This window comes from Lynx rufus, unplaced genomic scaffold (genome assembly GCF_022079265.1).
Source record: "Lynx rufus isolate CCGP_SWC_20201006 ecotype Redwood Valley unplaced genomic scaffold, mLynRuf1.p SCAF_28, whole genome shotgun sequence".
NCBI classification, from domain to species: domain Eukaryota; kingdom Metazoa; phylum Chordata; class Mammalia; order Carnivora; family Felidae; genus Lynx; species Lynx rufus.
This window is the reverse complement of record NW_025814843.1, coordinates 5,130,436-5,146,071: the sequence shown is the minus strand read 5'-3', so window position 1 is coordinate 5,146,071 and position 15,636 is coordinate 5,130,436. Positions and strand designations below refer to the sequence as shown.

The 15,636-nt window shown below is 46.5% G+C and overlaps 1 long non-coding RNA gene across 1 annotated transcript in view; it reads right to left on the bottom strand.

The window, feature by feature from the left end:
* The window catches only part of LOC124519604 (uncharacterized), a 32,870-nt gene that overhangs the window by 2,584 nt on the left and 14,650 nt on the right, over positions 1–15,636 (bottom strand). Inside the window, exons 3-4 of the long non-coding RNA XR_006964143.1 lie at positions 13,987–14,170; positions 7,952–8,072 (exon numbers count right to left, since the gene is read on the bottom strand). This is a non-coding gene — a long non-coding RNA (uncharacterized LOC124519604). The remainder of the gene's footprint in view (positions 1–7,951; positions 8,073–13,986; positions 14,171–15,636) is intronic.

The window sequence follows — 15,636 nt, the reverse complement described above, 5'->3', positions numbered from 1 at the left end:
CAAATTCTCAGAAAACGGATGTTTTCGTAAGCGGCTGGTTATCGCTGGAGATAATCAACAGCAACAGGTCTGTTATGAACACATGGACCTTCCAGAAGCTTCGGGCTGAGGCCATTTCTATTATGGATTTCATGGCTTTTATTGCACGGCCTGTGTTCCCGGGCAGGGTGGGGGGAAAGGAGGGAATGCCCAGTGTCTTTGCGCAATTATTACCTCTAGTTTGTTTTCCGTTGGAGTCGATTTCTTATTAGACTCTCCTTTTAGGGGATTTAAAATGGGATTATGGATCCATATGCCCAGGAAATTTCTTACCCGATTGGATTAGGAGAGTTCATTCGCCTGATGGTTCTCCCAAGAACCGTTACAACGGGCTTTGTTCTGTCACCAAGCTTAAATCTTTACTACTCATCTTTTTTATTCTAGTCCTTTCTCTACCACCCCTCTCTATACAGCTGCTTGTGCAGGCATGCAAAGGCAAAAAAAGCAAAGGTTTTTTTTTTTTTTTTTTTTTTAATTTTTTTTTTTTCAACGTTTATTTATTTTTGAGACAGAGAGAGACAGAGCATGAACGGGGGAGGGGCAGAGAGAGAGGGAGACACAGAATCGGAAACAGGCTCCAGGCTCCGAGCCATCAGCCCAGAGCCTGACGCGGGGCTCGAACTCGCGGACCGCGAGATCGTGACCTGGCTGAAGTCGGACGCTTAACCGACTGCGCCACCCAGGCGCCCCCAAAAAAGCAAAGGTTTTAAAGCCAAAAGTCCGGGTGTAAGAGACGGGTCTGCCTTCTAGCAATTGAGCATGAACACACCACTGACTGCTCTCTGGCACATTTTTCCTGCCTCCAAATTGGGAATCACTGCCTCCCACCCACCTTTTAAAGCTGCTTTGGAGATATGATTCCATCACAATCCTGCGCCAACCCCCCCCCCCAAAAAAAAATCACTCTGCCTCTTGGATCTCATGCTGTTCTCTTTCCTTTATTTTTTAAAAAAAAATTTTAATGTGTATTTATTTTTGGGAGAGAGAGAGAGAGAGAGACAGAGAGAGAGAGAGAGAGGAGAGGGCAGAGAGAGGGAGACACAGAATCCGACGCAGGCTCCAGGCTCCGAGCTGTCAGCACAGAGCCCGACGCGGGGCCCGAACCCATGAACCACGATGAGATCATGACCTGAGCCGAAGTCAGATGGTTTTAGACTGAGCCACCCAGGCGCCCTGCTGCTCTCCCTTTCCAACTGCTCATGCTCGACTTTGCTTAGATTCCTCTCTTCCCCCACATGCTGTGTCCAGCCCCTCTCTCCTTATTTTCATCTTGTCCGGCTCCAATCTCCGTACCCACGTGTGCTGTTACTGCAGAGGCCCCCCACGAACCTGCCCGCCTTGGTTTCTCCTGTTCACCTGACGCTCACTGGTCCAGGTAGGTCTACCTGATCCAGAAAGACGCTCCTGTTCTCCACGGCCGTTCCATGGCTCTGTTTGAAACGTCACCTCTATTTGGTAGGTGTTGCTGCGTATACAACAGGACACAGACTCAGCCAGCTGGTCAAGGATCTCTGTTTTCCAGTCTGACCACCTCCCCCGCCCCCCGCTTTCACCAGAACCTCCCCAAACTTCCTCTTCCTAGCCAATCTGAACCCTCGCCCTTCCCTGCGTATTGCTAGTAACATCCATCCACCTTTTGCTCGTTCCTACAGCCCCTGGAGGAGCTTCGAGCTTCTTCCTGGAGCACCGTTTCTAGTCTCCTCCTGTACGCGCTCCCATCTCTCACGGCTGAGTTCGAGTCCAACCTCCTACTTCAACTCTGTGGACACAGCCCTCCTCTTTACCGCATTACCTGTTCTCCATCATCTGTACTTCTCTTGTTCCACTTACTGTCACCTCCCCTACCATCTGGTTGTTTCCTACATGCCTGTTGGTATGACAACGTCCTTGAGGGCAAGTACTGGGTCTGACTGGCTTGTCAGGAAGCCCCACGGTGCCAGGCACAGAGCGGACTCTCTGTAAGGCCACCTTTGAGTCAAGAGTGCCGTTTGGAGCCTGAGCTGGTGCTGTGACACCAGCATGTTTGGACACGTCTGGCCTTCCCAGGGCCAAGGTGCACAGACACCGGAGGAGCCCTCTGGGAAATCGCCCATCCTGGGGGAGAAAAGGCGAGCAGAGAAGCTTGGCCCCCTCACAAAGCCTTAGTCATGGTGGCCGGGGCTTGGGTTTCAAGTGGGCCATAATGTCTGCCTTTCAGCTTTGTCTCCTCGCCCAAGACCTGTTTACTGAAAAAAAATAAAAAAATAAAAAAATCGAGAAGGCTTTTCTAGAAGGCACATAGAGCAATTTAAAGGTCTCTGTTGGGGCGCCTGGGTGGCTCAGTTGTCGGCTCAGGCCACGATCTCACAGTTCGTGGGTTTGAGCCCCAAGTCAGGCTCTGTGCTGACAGCTCAGAGCCTGGAGCCTGCTTCAGATTCTGCGTCTTCTTCTCTTCTCTCTCTGCCCCTTCCCTGCTCGCGCTCTGTCTCTCTCTTTCTCTTTCAAAAATAAACATTAAAAAAATGTAAAAAAAAAAAAAATTGTTTTTTTAAAGCCTCTGTTAAAACACTGGAAGTGGAGGAATTACTGCCCTGACTCCACAGAAGGAAAAATGCCTTTGGTACTGGAGGGCCCCTGAGGACACGGGGCCATTGCTTTGGGGCCTTAAAAACGCAGCTCGTCAGAACCGAACCCCAATGGGGCCAGCAGAAAAGACATCATCAGCATCGTCATGATCATGCAGATGATGCAAAGAACTAACCATCTACCTCTAAAGACCCCCGGAAGTACTTGGGGGAGGGCCAGGAATTGCAGAGGCGAAAGAGCCTGGCAAATCACAGGTACTGCCGAGAGCAAGAGAACAGTGCAGATCACACGTGGCCGGAATGAGCAGGTGAGAGAGATCAAGGTGATGTACACGAAAGAACCGTTCGGAGCACATATTATGGGGATGTCAGGACGGACTGGGTCTGCAGGTTTCTCCCGGCTACACGAACACGGTCTCACAGTCTCGTCACTCTAGAATTAACCTGTCTCCTGACACCTCGCTCCCCTCTTCCATTGGATTTTTTTTTTCATCTTTCCTTCCCCTACGTGTTACATCTATTTGCATCATCCCTGTGAGGCTGCTACAAATGAATCCGTTGAGCCATGGGAACTCATGTGACCAGTCCCAAGAACCTCTTGTTTGTCATTGCAAACACCCGCTATCAGATATGAACAATGACGGTGGGGGGTGGGGGGCGCGGGGGACCCATGATGTATGTGCCTGGAGTTTGGGAACCGGCTGAAAAGGTAGCGGGGAGAGGAAGGAGCCTGGAAAGATAGACTTTCCTGCATAACCGTTCCTCATTTCTCATGCCTGATGATTATTAATTACATTTGTGCATTGATACAATTTGCCGGTTTTCTGAGGAGGCGAATTGAGCTTAGTCATTTTGGCATTTTTAAACGTAAATGAAAAATCACCCGGTGCTCCGAGCCAGGAGCGAGAAAGATAAATAACACCAGGAAGCTGGTCGTTGCCCGTCTGTCATAAAATTTCATTAGTTTTGACAGCTTGTACAACATAAGCAATGAATGAATGCTAACTACACTTCCTTGTCTGTCCGCTCCCAGAAGTCACCGGCACTGCACAGACCAGAGGGGTACCACCTGCCAGGGGGACCCCGCGAGGAAGGACACAGGGGCCTCCGTGAGCCCCACGAGGGCCCCAGGACACCCTCCTTGGGTAGTAGGCTCCTAACTTCCCTCTCCACGTGGGATGACTCTCGCGTAGGACTCCTTCGTTAACAAATACTTCTCGATGCTTCCATGGGCCAGGCGCAGCTCTGAGTGCGTGCAGGTAAGTGCATCCACGGTGAGAAGTGTCAGGGGGGAAGCACGTCAGGGAAAGCAGAGAGGAGGTCCCTGCCCTTGGCTGCCTGAGGGATGCCAGCAAGTTGTCTGACCACGGAAGCCATGTGGGCATTCAGCCCCCCCCCCCCAAACGGTGACGGCCCGGGAGTCCTGAGTCTCTTGGGGTGACTGACATAGAGGCACTTCTGCTTTCTGTTCCCTCTCTTCCTTCCCTAAACAATTCAGCCATAAAGCCGTTGGGTGGGGCAGAATAAAAGTCAGCAACTCTGCAGGAAGGAAAAGGAAACACGGTGGCCCGAGGGTATCAGAGTCCAAGAAGGGTGACAGGAGTGTCCCTGCAAAGTGACGGCCTGGCGGGGGGGGGGGGGGGGGGGGCGGGGCTCTGAGCCTGATGGTGGGTGTTAGGGACCCAACAGGACTTGGAGGACATATATGTATGCCAGCAGCCAGCGTGGGGACTCAGGGTCAAAGCTGGAAGAGGGTGTCCCCGTAGAAGGGCAGCCAGGGAAGGGGAATCCTGGCTTCCCCAGGGTGAGGAGAGCATCCACTGGTAGGGCAGTTTGGCATGGGGACTCGAAGCCCCAACGAGGCAAGGAGAAAACTGCCACTAAAGGGTGTCAGAGCTCCAGCGGGGTGAGGAGGGCATCCACAGGGACGCTCAGCGGAAGGGGGAAATGGTCACATACAAAAGCATTGGTCAAATGAGCAAACAAATTAAGGTAATGGGAGTCTGCCTTCTAACTGTCAGAGAAAGGAGGTACACATACGGGGAAAGGGAGAAGGCGAGAATAAACCCTGTGCTGTTGGATTGGAATTGGAGAGATCGGAGTAGACACGTCATCTCCAATCCATAGAGATAGACACTGAAATAAATACAAATGAATATACACACTCCCTTGCTGTGCCGTTGAGAGCCTGGGAACAAGAACACCCAATAAATGCAACTGTCTTTCTCATGGGTGTGGTGGAGCTGGTAATATAAAAGCTTAGAGAAACCTGTGATATCTTTACCACCATAAAGGGAGAGCCTGCCTGGGAGTAAAACAGAGGAGAAGGAGAGCAAAGAGGGATCCTGATAACATTATTTGAAGACCTGGATCCAGCCATGCCTGAAGCTTATCTTGTAACTGAACACAATTCTTTCTTTTTTCTTTCTTTTCCTCCCTTTTCTCTTTCTTTCTTTCTTTCTTGCTTTCTTTCTTCTTTCTTTCTTTCTTTCTTTCTTTCTTTCTTTTCCTTCCTTCCTTTCTTTCTTCTTTCTCCTTCCTTCCTTTTTCTTCTTCCTTTCTTTCGTTTTTCTCCCTTCCTTTCTTCCTTCTTCCTTCCTTCCTTTTTTCTTTCTTTTTTCTTTCCTTTCTTTTTCCTTCCCTCCTCCCTTCCTTCCTTCCTTCTTCCCTTCCTTCCTTCCTTCCTTCCTTCCTTCCTTCCTTCCTTCTTCCCTTCCTTCCTTCCTTCCTTCCTTCCTTCCTTCCTTCCTTCCTTCCTGTAGGGTTGGTTGAATTGTTGGCACTTGACGTGAAAAGGTTTTATTAATACTCTCAAAAAATTCCTGATGATTGGTCTCCATGGAATCACAACCTCAGATATTCCAGGCATCCTACTTTTTAAAAGGCATTTGTATATCCATGTTGTCATTTATTTAACAAACATTTATTGGGTGCCTCCTAAATGCCAGACACAATTCTGGTTTCTTAGGATACACCAGTGAAGGAAAACTGACAAGAATCTCTGACCTGTGGGATTGACATTCTAATGGAGCAAGACGGAAAATAAACAACAGACAATAACTCAATAAATAGATGAGTATAAATGCTGTGGTGTGGGGGGCGGGGAGGAGAAAAAGAAACGGTAGAGCATGGTAAGGGGGAGACAGACATTCCAGCACAGAAAGTGGGATTTGCAGTTTTAAATCGAATAGGCAGGGTAGAACACAGTGAGAAGGTCACACCTGAGCAACACCTGGAAAATGAGGGGGTTAGAACATATCAGGGATGGAGGGGAAACTGCCAGGGCAAAGGTCCTGAGGCAGAACTGGGTCTGGTGTGTTCAAGGAACAGACAGGAGTCACTGTGGCCAGAGTGGCTTCAGGAGAGAGTGATTGGGGTCATAAAGGGAAACACTGGGGGACCAGGTGAGAACTTAAAGGTGTTTCAAACAGTCAGCTTTGACTCTAAGTGGAAGGAGTCATAAAATCATATCATATTAAGCAGAAAATTAGGTGGTCTTAGGTATCAAAGGATCAGTCCAGTTGTTAACCTAAGAGTGAAGGGGTTTAGGGTGAGGAGGGTAAGAGCAGAGAGAGCAGGTAGAAGGAACCCCGGCGAGGGAGGCTGGTGGTTCAGGCCAAAGTAATTCCAGGGAAGAGGGGAGTCGAAAATAATTCTAGGGTTTGGGGGTGCCTGGGTGGCTCAGTCGGTTAAGCATCCAACTCTTGATTTCGGCTCCGGTCATGATCTCATGGTTCGTGAGTTCAAAACCGCATCGGGCTGACAGTGCAAAGCCTGCTTGGGATTCTATCTCTCTGTCTCTCTCTGTCTCTCTCTCTGTCTCTCTCTCTCTCTCTCTCTCCGCCCCTCCCCTGCTTGCTCTCTGGCTCTCTCTCAAAATAAATAAAAATAAACTTTAAAAATATAATTCCAGGGTTTTGTGCTTGAGCAGCTATAATGAGGAGCTAAATGGGAAATCCCACAGGAGGAGAGATTTACGGGCAGAAGATCAGGAGATCAGTTCTGGACAAGCTGAGCTGGAAAAGTCTCTTAGACATCTGAGCACAGGTGCTGGGTAGCCATTACATAGAAGAAGCTAGAGTTCCAGAGATGAATTAGGACCATTTTAACGTCTGCAAACTTTTACAAAATTAGTTTATATTTAACAGTGCATTGGAGGATCAGTTTCTAAGTGCAATGCCATAAAGATCTGACCAGAAGATCGTAAAACCTTCGCTCGGGATTTCCAGCTCTGTTGTCTTTACGGTGCCTTTCTCTAGGCTGGGGGTTCTGAGTGTGGTCTGGCCACCCCGGGGGAACCTGAGATCCTTTCAAGGTAGATGAGAATTATTTTCATAATAATAGCAAGGCATTATTCACCTTTTTCCATTCCTGTTCATTCCTGAGCTCACAGTGGAGGTCTCCAGAGACTGTGTCATGTGATTTGAAATTGAATGCAGGGGTAGTAGATGTGAGCACATTGCTGTCTTCTGCGAAGCTGTGATATTGTGATATAATAAGAAATGTTTATTTGGGGGGAGTTGCCTGGATGGCTCAGTGGGTTACGCATCTGACTCTTGAGTTCGGCTCAGGTCATGATCTCACAATTCGTGAGTTCAAGCCCCACGTCGGGCTCTGTACTGACAGTACGGAGCCTGCTTGGGATTCTCTCTCTCTCCCCCTCTCTCTGCCCCTCCCCACTTGTCTCCCGTCTTAAAATAAATAAACTTAAAAAAGAAAGAAAGAAAGAAATATATATTTGGTCTTTGTCCCTGGTTCCTGGCATAGGGTATTTTAAAACCCCAAGAGATAGGAGTGAAAGGAGCCTCCGACGTATTCATGAAGGGCCCTTTTCAACCTTTTCTGTGTTTGTGCTGATAAGGTGGCTCTTGGTGTCCCCAGAGTTTCAGGATGGGGGCTGGTAGGAGAGGGGTCAACCGCATGATGACAGGGAAGGGAGCGGGGCTGGAAAGTGAGCTCATCACCAACAGCCAATGTTTTAATTAACCGTGGCTGCTTAACGAAATCTCTGTAAAAACCCCTGAACTACAAGGTTTGGAGAATTTCCGAGTTGGAGCTGCCAGGGCAGTGGGAGGGGGTGGTGAGCTCACAGAGGGCAAGGGAGTTCGGTGCACCTGCCCCTGTGCCTGTCCCCAGGTGTCTCCTCCATTTGGTCGTTCATTTGTATCCTTTATGATTAACCAATAAACCCTGGCACCGTCTTTCCCGGAGTTCTGGGAGCCATTCCGCCAAATGATCAGACCTGAGGAGAGGGTCATGGGAACCAATTGACAGCCAATCGGTCAGAAGTGAGAGAGGCCCGTGGTCTGTGGCCGGCATCTGAAGCACCGGACCGACGACAGACTCACCTGTGTCTCTGGAGGTCAGTGGTGTGGTCCACTAGGGTGACAGGATCCTCCTTAGAAGCTCCGTGGGCAGGCACTTGCGGTCCCGGAGGCGGGCCCCGTTCATCCAGACCGGGCCTGTCACCTAGAGAGAGAATCTTCTTCACTCTTGGCTGTTTGCGGTGAGGTCATCTGGACCTCCCGTGTTCACCACCGCCCCCCCCCCCAGCATTTTCCCCACACCACTGTGGGCTTGTTGCCATAAAAGCATTGTCTTGCTTCCTCTCCAGAACTTTCCACGTATACAGTGATCATTTTGTAAATTATCACGCATATCCAACACACATGCACGCGCACACACACACACACACACACACACACACACACAGGCTGGACATAGAGGAGATCCAGATCTAAAATCGAAAAACTTAAGAAAAACAGAAATGCTGACTTTGACCTTGAAATGTCAGGATGAACCCTATGAAATAATACAACATATAAAAACTTGTCTCTGCCCCTGGTTCCTGGCACAGAGCTCCGAAAACCCTTGTAATTCCCTGGGTGATAAGGGTGTCTTCTGTTCCAATGAGGGGACGCTCGGTGGGTTCCGGAATGGCTTTGGGATGGGGCTGGGGGCCAGAATGACCAAGCCAGGATTAAAAGCTTCGAACTGTCGGCCCCATCTTCCAGCCCTGGGCAAGGGGAGAAGGGCTGGAGATTGAGTTAATGATCCGTGATGTGCCTGCATAATAAAAACTCCGTCAAAAGCCTGAAAGTACAGGGTCTGGAAATGCCAGGTGGGTAAACACATCGACACGCGGTTAGAATTCTTTCACTTGTGGTACTTCTGGATCTTGCCCTATGTATCCCTTCATCTGGCTGTTTATTCCCACCCTTTGTAATACCCTATATTAAAAAAAAAAATTAAACATATTTCCCTGAGTTCTGTGACCCCTCCCCGCAAATTATCAAATACAAAGAGCTGATTGTGGGAAGTCCTATTTATAGCTGGTCAGTCAGAGGTACAGGTGGTGACCCAAGACTCAACAGCTGGTGTCTGAAATGGGGCGGGGGCAAGTCCTGTGGGACTGAGCCCTTAACTTGTGGGATCTAATGCTGAGCCCTGGTGGATAGTGTCCGAACTGAAATTCGGTGCATTATGGGACATCCAGCTGGTGCTGCAGAGGATCGAGGGACGCATGGGTTTTCCAGAGGCACTTGAGTAAGTGAGTAATAGAGAAACATAGGGTGTGTTCTTCCCAGACTAGCCCATTGGGCGTGTGTGTGTGTGTGTGTGTGTGTGTGTATTTCCCCCAGTTCTGTTCTCTGAGAACTTGCAACATTTTTACTGGAGAAGCAAAGTGCAAGCAGTACCCAGGCGTTGATTTCTAAAACCCATTATTCACTAACAGAAATCAGGGTTCCTTGGAGAACTGGTCGGAGCAGGGGCCTGCAAGGTGAGCCTGCAAAATGTCACTGTGTCAGAAAGCAAAGAAGGGTTCTGCCCCGTGGGGTTGTGCAAAAAGTTCACAGGAACCGCTTGGAGATGCTCCCACTGCCCCTATTTAAGGATGATTTGAGCATCGTTGCACCCGAGTAAACAAAAACCCACGATGCTATACTGTTAATAATAGAGAAGAAAAGAAAAATTGTTTTTGGCTTAGATAATAAAAAATATGATGAAGGGGCGCCTGGGTGGCTCAGTCGGTTGATTGTCTGACTTCGGCTCAGGTCATGATCTCGCGGTTTGTGAATTCGAGCCCCGCGTTGGGCTCTGTGCTGACAGCTCGGAGCCTGGAGCCTGTTTCTGATTCTGTGTCTCTGTCTCTCTCTGACCCTCCCCCATTCATGCTCTGTTTCTGTCTCAAAAATAAACGTTAAAAAAGATTTTTAAAATATGATGAAGAAACCACAAAACAACGAATGTTGCACAAATCTGGATAGTGGGAAAGGAGGCGGGGGGTGGTGGTGGTGACGAGTGGTTAACACAATTCACTCTATCTACATGGGTGATGGAAGTTTCTATGGGTATCTTATTTTTTTAAGAAACAAGCAAAAAACGAAAGGAAGTTATGACTTGAATCTGCTACAAGGTAAATGTAAAAATCCACCCCCCCAAAAAGGCTACAAAGATGAAAAATCAAAATCAGTTACCTATAGTTGATGGCATTACAAATGATTTTAAATTCTCTTCCTTATGCCTTTCCCCCCCTAATTTTCTACAATAAATATTACTCTAGTAACATGAAGAAAACAAAGCTATATGTAACCTACTGACACATAGAATGTGCACAATGCTAGCCGAACCTACATAGAGTAGCACAAGGTGGTACGTATCACTCTTTTTTTTTTAATTTGTTTATGTTTTATTTATTTTTGAGAGCAAGAGAGACAGAGCACGAGCAGGGGAGGGTCAGAGAGAGAGAGGGAGACATGATCTGAAACTATCACTCTTTTATGATTTAATTATATGCATTTCTATTTTTTTCTTACATCTATCTTTCCTCCCTTCTCTCTTTCATTTTCAAAGACATATTGTAGAGTCAAAAAAACTTAATTACTGATGGCTAGATTGGGCACAACTCTGATTAATGCACTTACACTAGTTTATAAAGGTCTGGATTTCATCTCTAAAACAATATTCAAGAAGAAGATTTAAACGTGTATGAGATTGGACAGCCAACTAATGAGACAAATTCTTTTTTTTTCAATAGCAAAATATATCTGGAACTCCTCTCGAGTTCTTAAGAGTTGAAGTCACATTTCCTAAGGAGCTTCAGTAACATAAATCTTTCAGTTTTGAGGATGAATTTCATTTCTGGAACCAACCAAAAGTCATCCAGGGCCAAGTATGATGAATAAAGTGGTTGATCAGGCGGGAAACTATTTTGGGGTTTACAAAGTGAGGTGCAATTAGAGTGATGAAATCAAAAATATAAACTAGCTCGGAAGTAATTCCACAGTGGAATTCTTAAAGCATTTTGAGGCACTTTGGTCCAAGTGAGTACTTTGAAAGAATATTCATTAATTGTCATCATTTCCTATCCTTTCTCTCACCAAAGGAGGGTATGAGAGTCACTAACGTCCCCCCAAGGGGATCCCCTCACTCGGCACAACTTCGTGTCCTCTCTCACTCTACAAAGATGGTCTGAAATCCTCTCCTTTCCTCTCCTAACAGAACCGAGTTCAACCATGTGTAGTGGTCAAACTCCTCCACATTTCATTTTAGTTTTGGAGCGGGCATCTTGACCTCTCTAGGCAGAATCATTAGATAATGATTCCACACCTTCCAGTCTCTCACCTTATTAGTCTTAGCAACAAAGAGTTAGATGTTCTGGAGGTACAACGATCTCTTCTGGGAAGAAGTCTCTGGGTTGGGTTAATCTCCTCCTCAGATGAATTTTTGCTCCTGGGGCCACCTTTTGCCTAGAGTCTTCTCTCTGTGGAGCTGGAACCTGGGGACCAGGAGAGCCTGTACCATTCACATCAGAAAGTGCCTCTTCCCAGCTTTTGACCCAGCGTTTCTTTTCTGTATTAGAAATCCCAGGCCACCAGTATCTCAGGGGACTCATTCCAACAGGATGCTCTGAGGCAGAGAGGAGAGGGCAGTAGAAGGGGACCCGACAATGCCAGTCCTACACTCTTCCAGATTCTCAACAAGAAGGTAAACTAGGGGCCTGCTGTGTGGCTGAGCTGGACAGGTCATGATCTCACAGTTCGTGGGTTCGAGCCCCGTGTCGGGCTCTTTGCTGACAGCTCGGAGCCTGGAGCCTGCTTCGGATTCTGTGTCTCCCTCTCTCTCTGCTCCTCCCCTACGTGTGCTCTGCCTCTCTCTCTCTCTCTCTCTCTTTCTCAAAAATAAATATTAAAAGAATTCTTAAAAATAAAATAAAAAATAAACTTCTCGAGGCAGAATTTCATGACAACAGCAGGTTGACACAAGACAAATAAATCCCAGCCTGAAAAATTCAGTGAAGCCTTTAAAAAAAAAATTAAGTTTCAAAAAATAAAAAGAGTGGGTGAGGAGCATAAGATTGTGAAAGCCACCTTGACTGCACATTTCCTTAACCAGACTCTGTATGCACTGTTGATTGAACTTGGTTCTAATTTCAGCAGACAGTATTAATTTCAAAGGCTCTCTTTTTTGTCAAGCTGAGTTTATAAACACAGCTATTTGCTAATAAATGTGACCTTTAAAACATGTTACTCTCCACACAGACTTACTCTGTGTCCAGCTGAGGGGTGGGGGGAAGGTGGGTATGGCAGGGAAGACCTGGAGAAAAGTCTGGAACGAACCATACACAGCCTCTCCTCAACCACTCAGACCTTTAACAGACCTCCACTGCTTCCATTTCTCAACAAATTTCTTTTTAATCCCTTGGGTATTTCCCACGTGGGAGGTGCTAGGTGAGGATAGCAAAGATACAGAAATTAATGGGACACGGTCATTGTCTTTAATGCATGCGCAGTCATAAGACACCCACACAAAACAATGATCAATTATGGTGGCGTTTGAGAAGTCCAGTATATAAGGTCATAAAGTTACACTTCGAAGGGGAAGAGATCAGCTTTAAAGACGTGAAAGTGAATCCTGGAAACATAGTGAGCTTCCTGGACATCATTCCAAGGCGAGCACGCAGTGTGACTACGGCTAAGAAGCAGAGGGGACTGAATTAATATTGATACCTAATGTGTACGAGGCAGTCTGCCACCTGTCAAGGCAAATTAATTAATTAACTAATTAATTAAGGCAAGCTTGATCAGAGCAGGTTGTTTGGTTACTTGGAGGGGGAAGGGGAGGTTCATAAGTTCAAATAGCTGTGGTATCCAAAACTGCATAAAGCAGGAAAAAATAATGGATCATGCTATAATCAAATACCACTTGAAGGACTGCAGAGCCATTCAAAAGCATTATTTGTGGTCTGCAACCCAAAACACGGGGGTGGGGGGGGGAGTGAGAGGTAAGGCTGGGAAGGTAGGTAGAAATGATTTTATGAAGTATCTTGAATGTTCACATTGGAGAGATTTACAGCCTGGGTTGAAGACATTGGGAGTCACTCAGTATTTGAGGGCAGATATAACTCTAAGTGACATTTGAGAAATTAACATAGCAGCAAAGTCAACAAGTAGACGACACAGCAAAGTGTGGGGATATTGAAGAAAGGGAGACCAAGGAAGTTCTGGGCATTGGCTTTTGTTTAACACTGACGTACCAGGTGGCCTCTTTCTTTTCTTTTCTTTTCTTTTTTCTTTTCTTTTCTTTTCTTTTCTTTTCTTTTCTTTTCTTTTCTTTTCTTTTCTTTTCTTTTCTTTTTTCTTTCCTTTCCTTTCCTTTCCTTTCCTTTCCTTTCCTTTCCTTTCCTTTCCTTTTTCCTGTCCTTTCTTCTTCTTTCCTTTCTCCTTCACTTTCCTTTCTTTCTTTCTTTCTTTCTTTCTTTCTTTCTTTCTTTCTCTTTACTTTTCTTTTCTTTCTTCCTTCCTTTCCCTTCCTTTCTTTTCTCTTTTCTTTTTTCTTTTCCTTTCCTTTCTTTTCTTTCTCCTTCCTTCCTTCCTTCCTTCCTTCCTCCCTCCCTCCCTCCCTTCCTTTACGTTATTACGTGCCTGATAATTATTTGTGGCCGAGTGAATCCCCATGTTACCAATGGGAAAAGAGAGGCACAGCGAGGTTGAGTAAGTGGCTCATGGTCTTAAGTTTGGGAGCTGGGCTGCCAATTCGGACAGGAGTCTTGTTGTAATTGTTGGTCTATTTCAAATGTCTTCTTTTTTGTTTAAGTTTATTTTATTTATTCTGAGAGAGGGTACAAGCAGGGGAGGGGTAGAAAGAGAGGGAGAGGGAGAGAGTCCCAGGCAGGCTCCGTGCTGTCAGAGCTGAGCCCAACTCAGGGGCTCGATCCCACGAACCGTGAGATCATGACCTGAGCCCAAAGCGAGAGTCTGTTGCTTAACCCACTGTGCCGCCCAGGAGCCCCTGTTCCAGAGATGCTGTTTCTACTTCTCCCACACAACCTTTCTCTCTTTTCATCTACAGAATCCCTTCTTTGGCCTCACTTGGCACTCACCAATCCTTACCAGCTTCTGAGTCCAATAATCCCCAAACTTTCTTAAATGTTTCTGGAACTCAGTGATCTTCATTCTCCGGTTGGGAGCCTTTCACACGGCTTCCCTCGGGCGTACTGAAAACGTCGAGAGTTTCGTGCTTCCTTCCCTCTGGACCTTTATCTCTGGGTTTCTGGGTTACTACACCTGGAGTTGTGAGAACCAGGAAATCATTCATTGAGACACAAATAACAGATGGATTGAATCATAAAAAAGGTGAGTGGGAGGAAATTGGTTAGCGTTCCGGTTGCTGTGCATCCAACGTCCGACAGTGTAACATGCGTGCATGTGCACACACACAATATCTCTCTCTGCAATTAGTCTTCTGCCATCGCCTTTATAATAAACCGTCTGTTTCCTTATCCTTGTGCTTAGCACTGTTGAGTTCTTTTTTAAAAATTTTCTTTCACATTTATTTATTTTTGAGAGACAGAGCGAGACAGAGCGTGAGTGGAGGAGGGGCAGAGAGAGAGGGAGACACAGAATCCGAAGCAGGCTCCAGGCTCTGAGCTGTCAGCAGCCCCGATGTGGGGCTCGAACTCACAAACCGAGAGATCATGTCCTGAGCTGAAGTCGGACGCTCAACCGACGAGCCATGCAGGCGCCCCAGGAATCCTTATTTCTACAGCAGCTTATCTCAACACTTTTAAAAATCTGATTGCATTTTAACTAGGATTTTTGTTGTGTTCAGAGGAACAACTGGCCTGAGCCTCAAGTCGGCCATAGTGTCGGAAATAGATGTCTGGAATTCTTTGTTTTCACAACTGCCTTCCTAATAATGACCTATTTGCAAAGGGGGCACCATATCTCGTTTATCTATCCCCTGCTGCAGTGTCAGGAACTCGGCAAGTGTTTGCTAATTGAAACTATCAATGAATATAGTCTTGATTAAAGGAAGGGACCCACTCAAAGGGATATAGTTTTATTTTCTAAAATTTAATGAACGAGTCATGTTCTTGAAGCTTTTTCTTTCACTGAAAACGACTTTCTCCATCATGGGTTCACTCTTTTCTCCAGAAGAGAGAGAAAAAAAAAATACAGGTGAGGTGGCATTGAGTTCAAGAAAAAATGTGGAAAAAAGAAGACATTATCGAAGAATTTAGCATGCTCGCAGATACTTAATGAAGTTAAAAAACCTCCAGGAAAAGAACTGGAATTTCATTTTACCTCAATCACTAAATATCATCCTATATTTAACATTGCTGGTATTATATTTTGTTAAATTTTGGTGTTTAGTTTTGAAAGAGGGAGAGACAGAGCACAAGCAGGGGAGGGGCAGAGAGAGAGGGAGACACAGAATCCAAAGCAGGCTCCAGGCTCTGAGCTGTCAGCACAGAGCCCGACGCGGGGCTCAAACCCACAAACTGTGAGGTCATGATGTGAGCTGAAGTTGCACACAACTGACTGAGTCACCCAGGGCCTCTAGCGGTGCCTGTATTTTAATAAAGGAGGTTTGGTAAACTCATTGCCATGAAAGACACTTGGAATGGACATAACTCAAGTGGAAAAAACAACCCAGGGTTTGGGGATCAAATACATTCTTACATGATAAGAACCCCCAAAAATCTGTAAGTAAAAGCCAACCTATTTGTAAGAGCGGTTGCCTCAGAGAG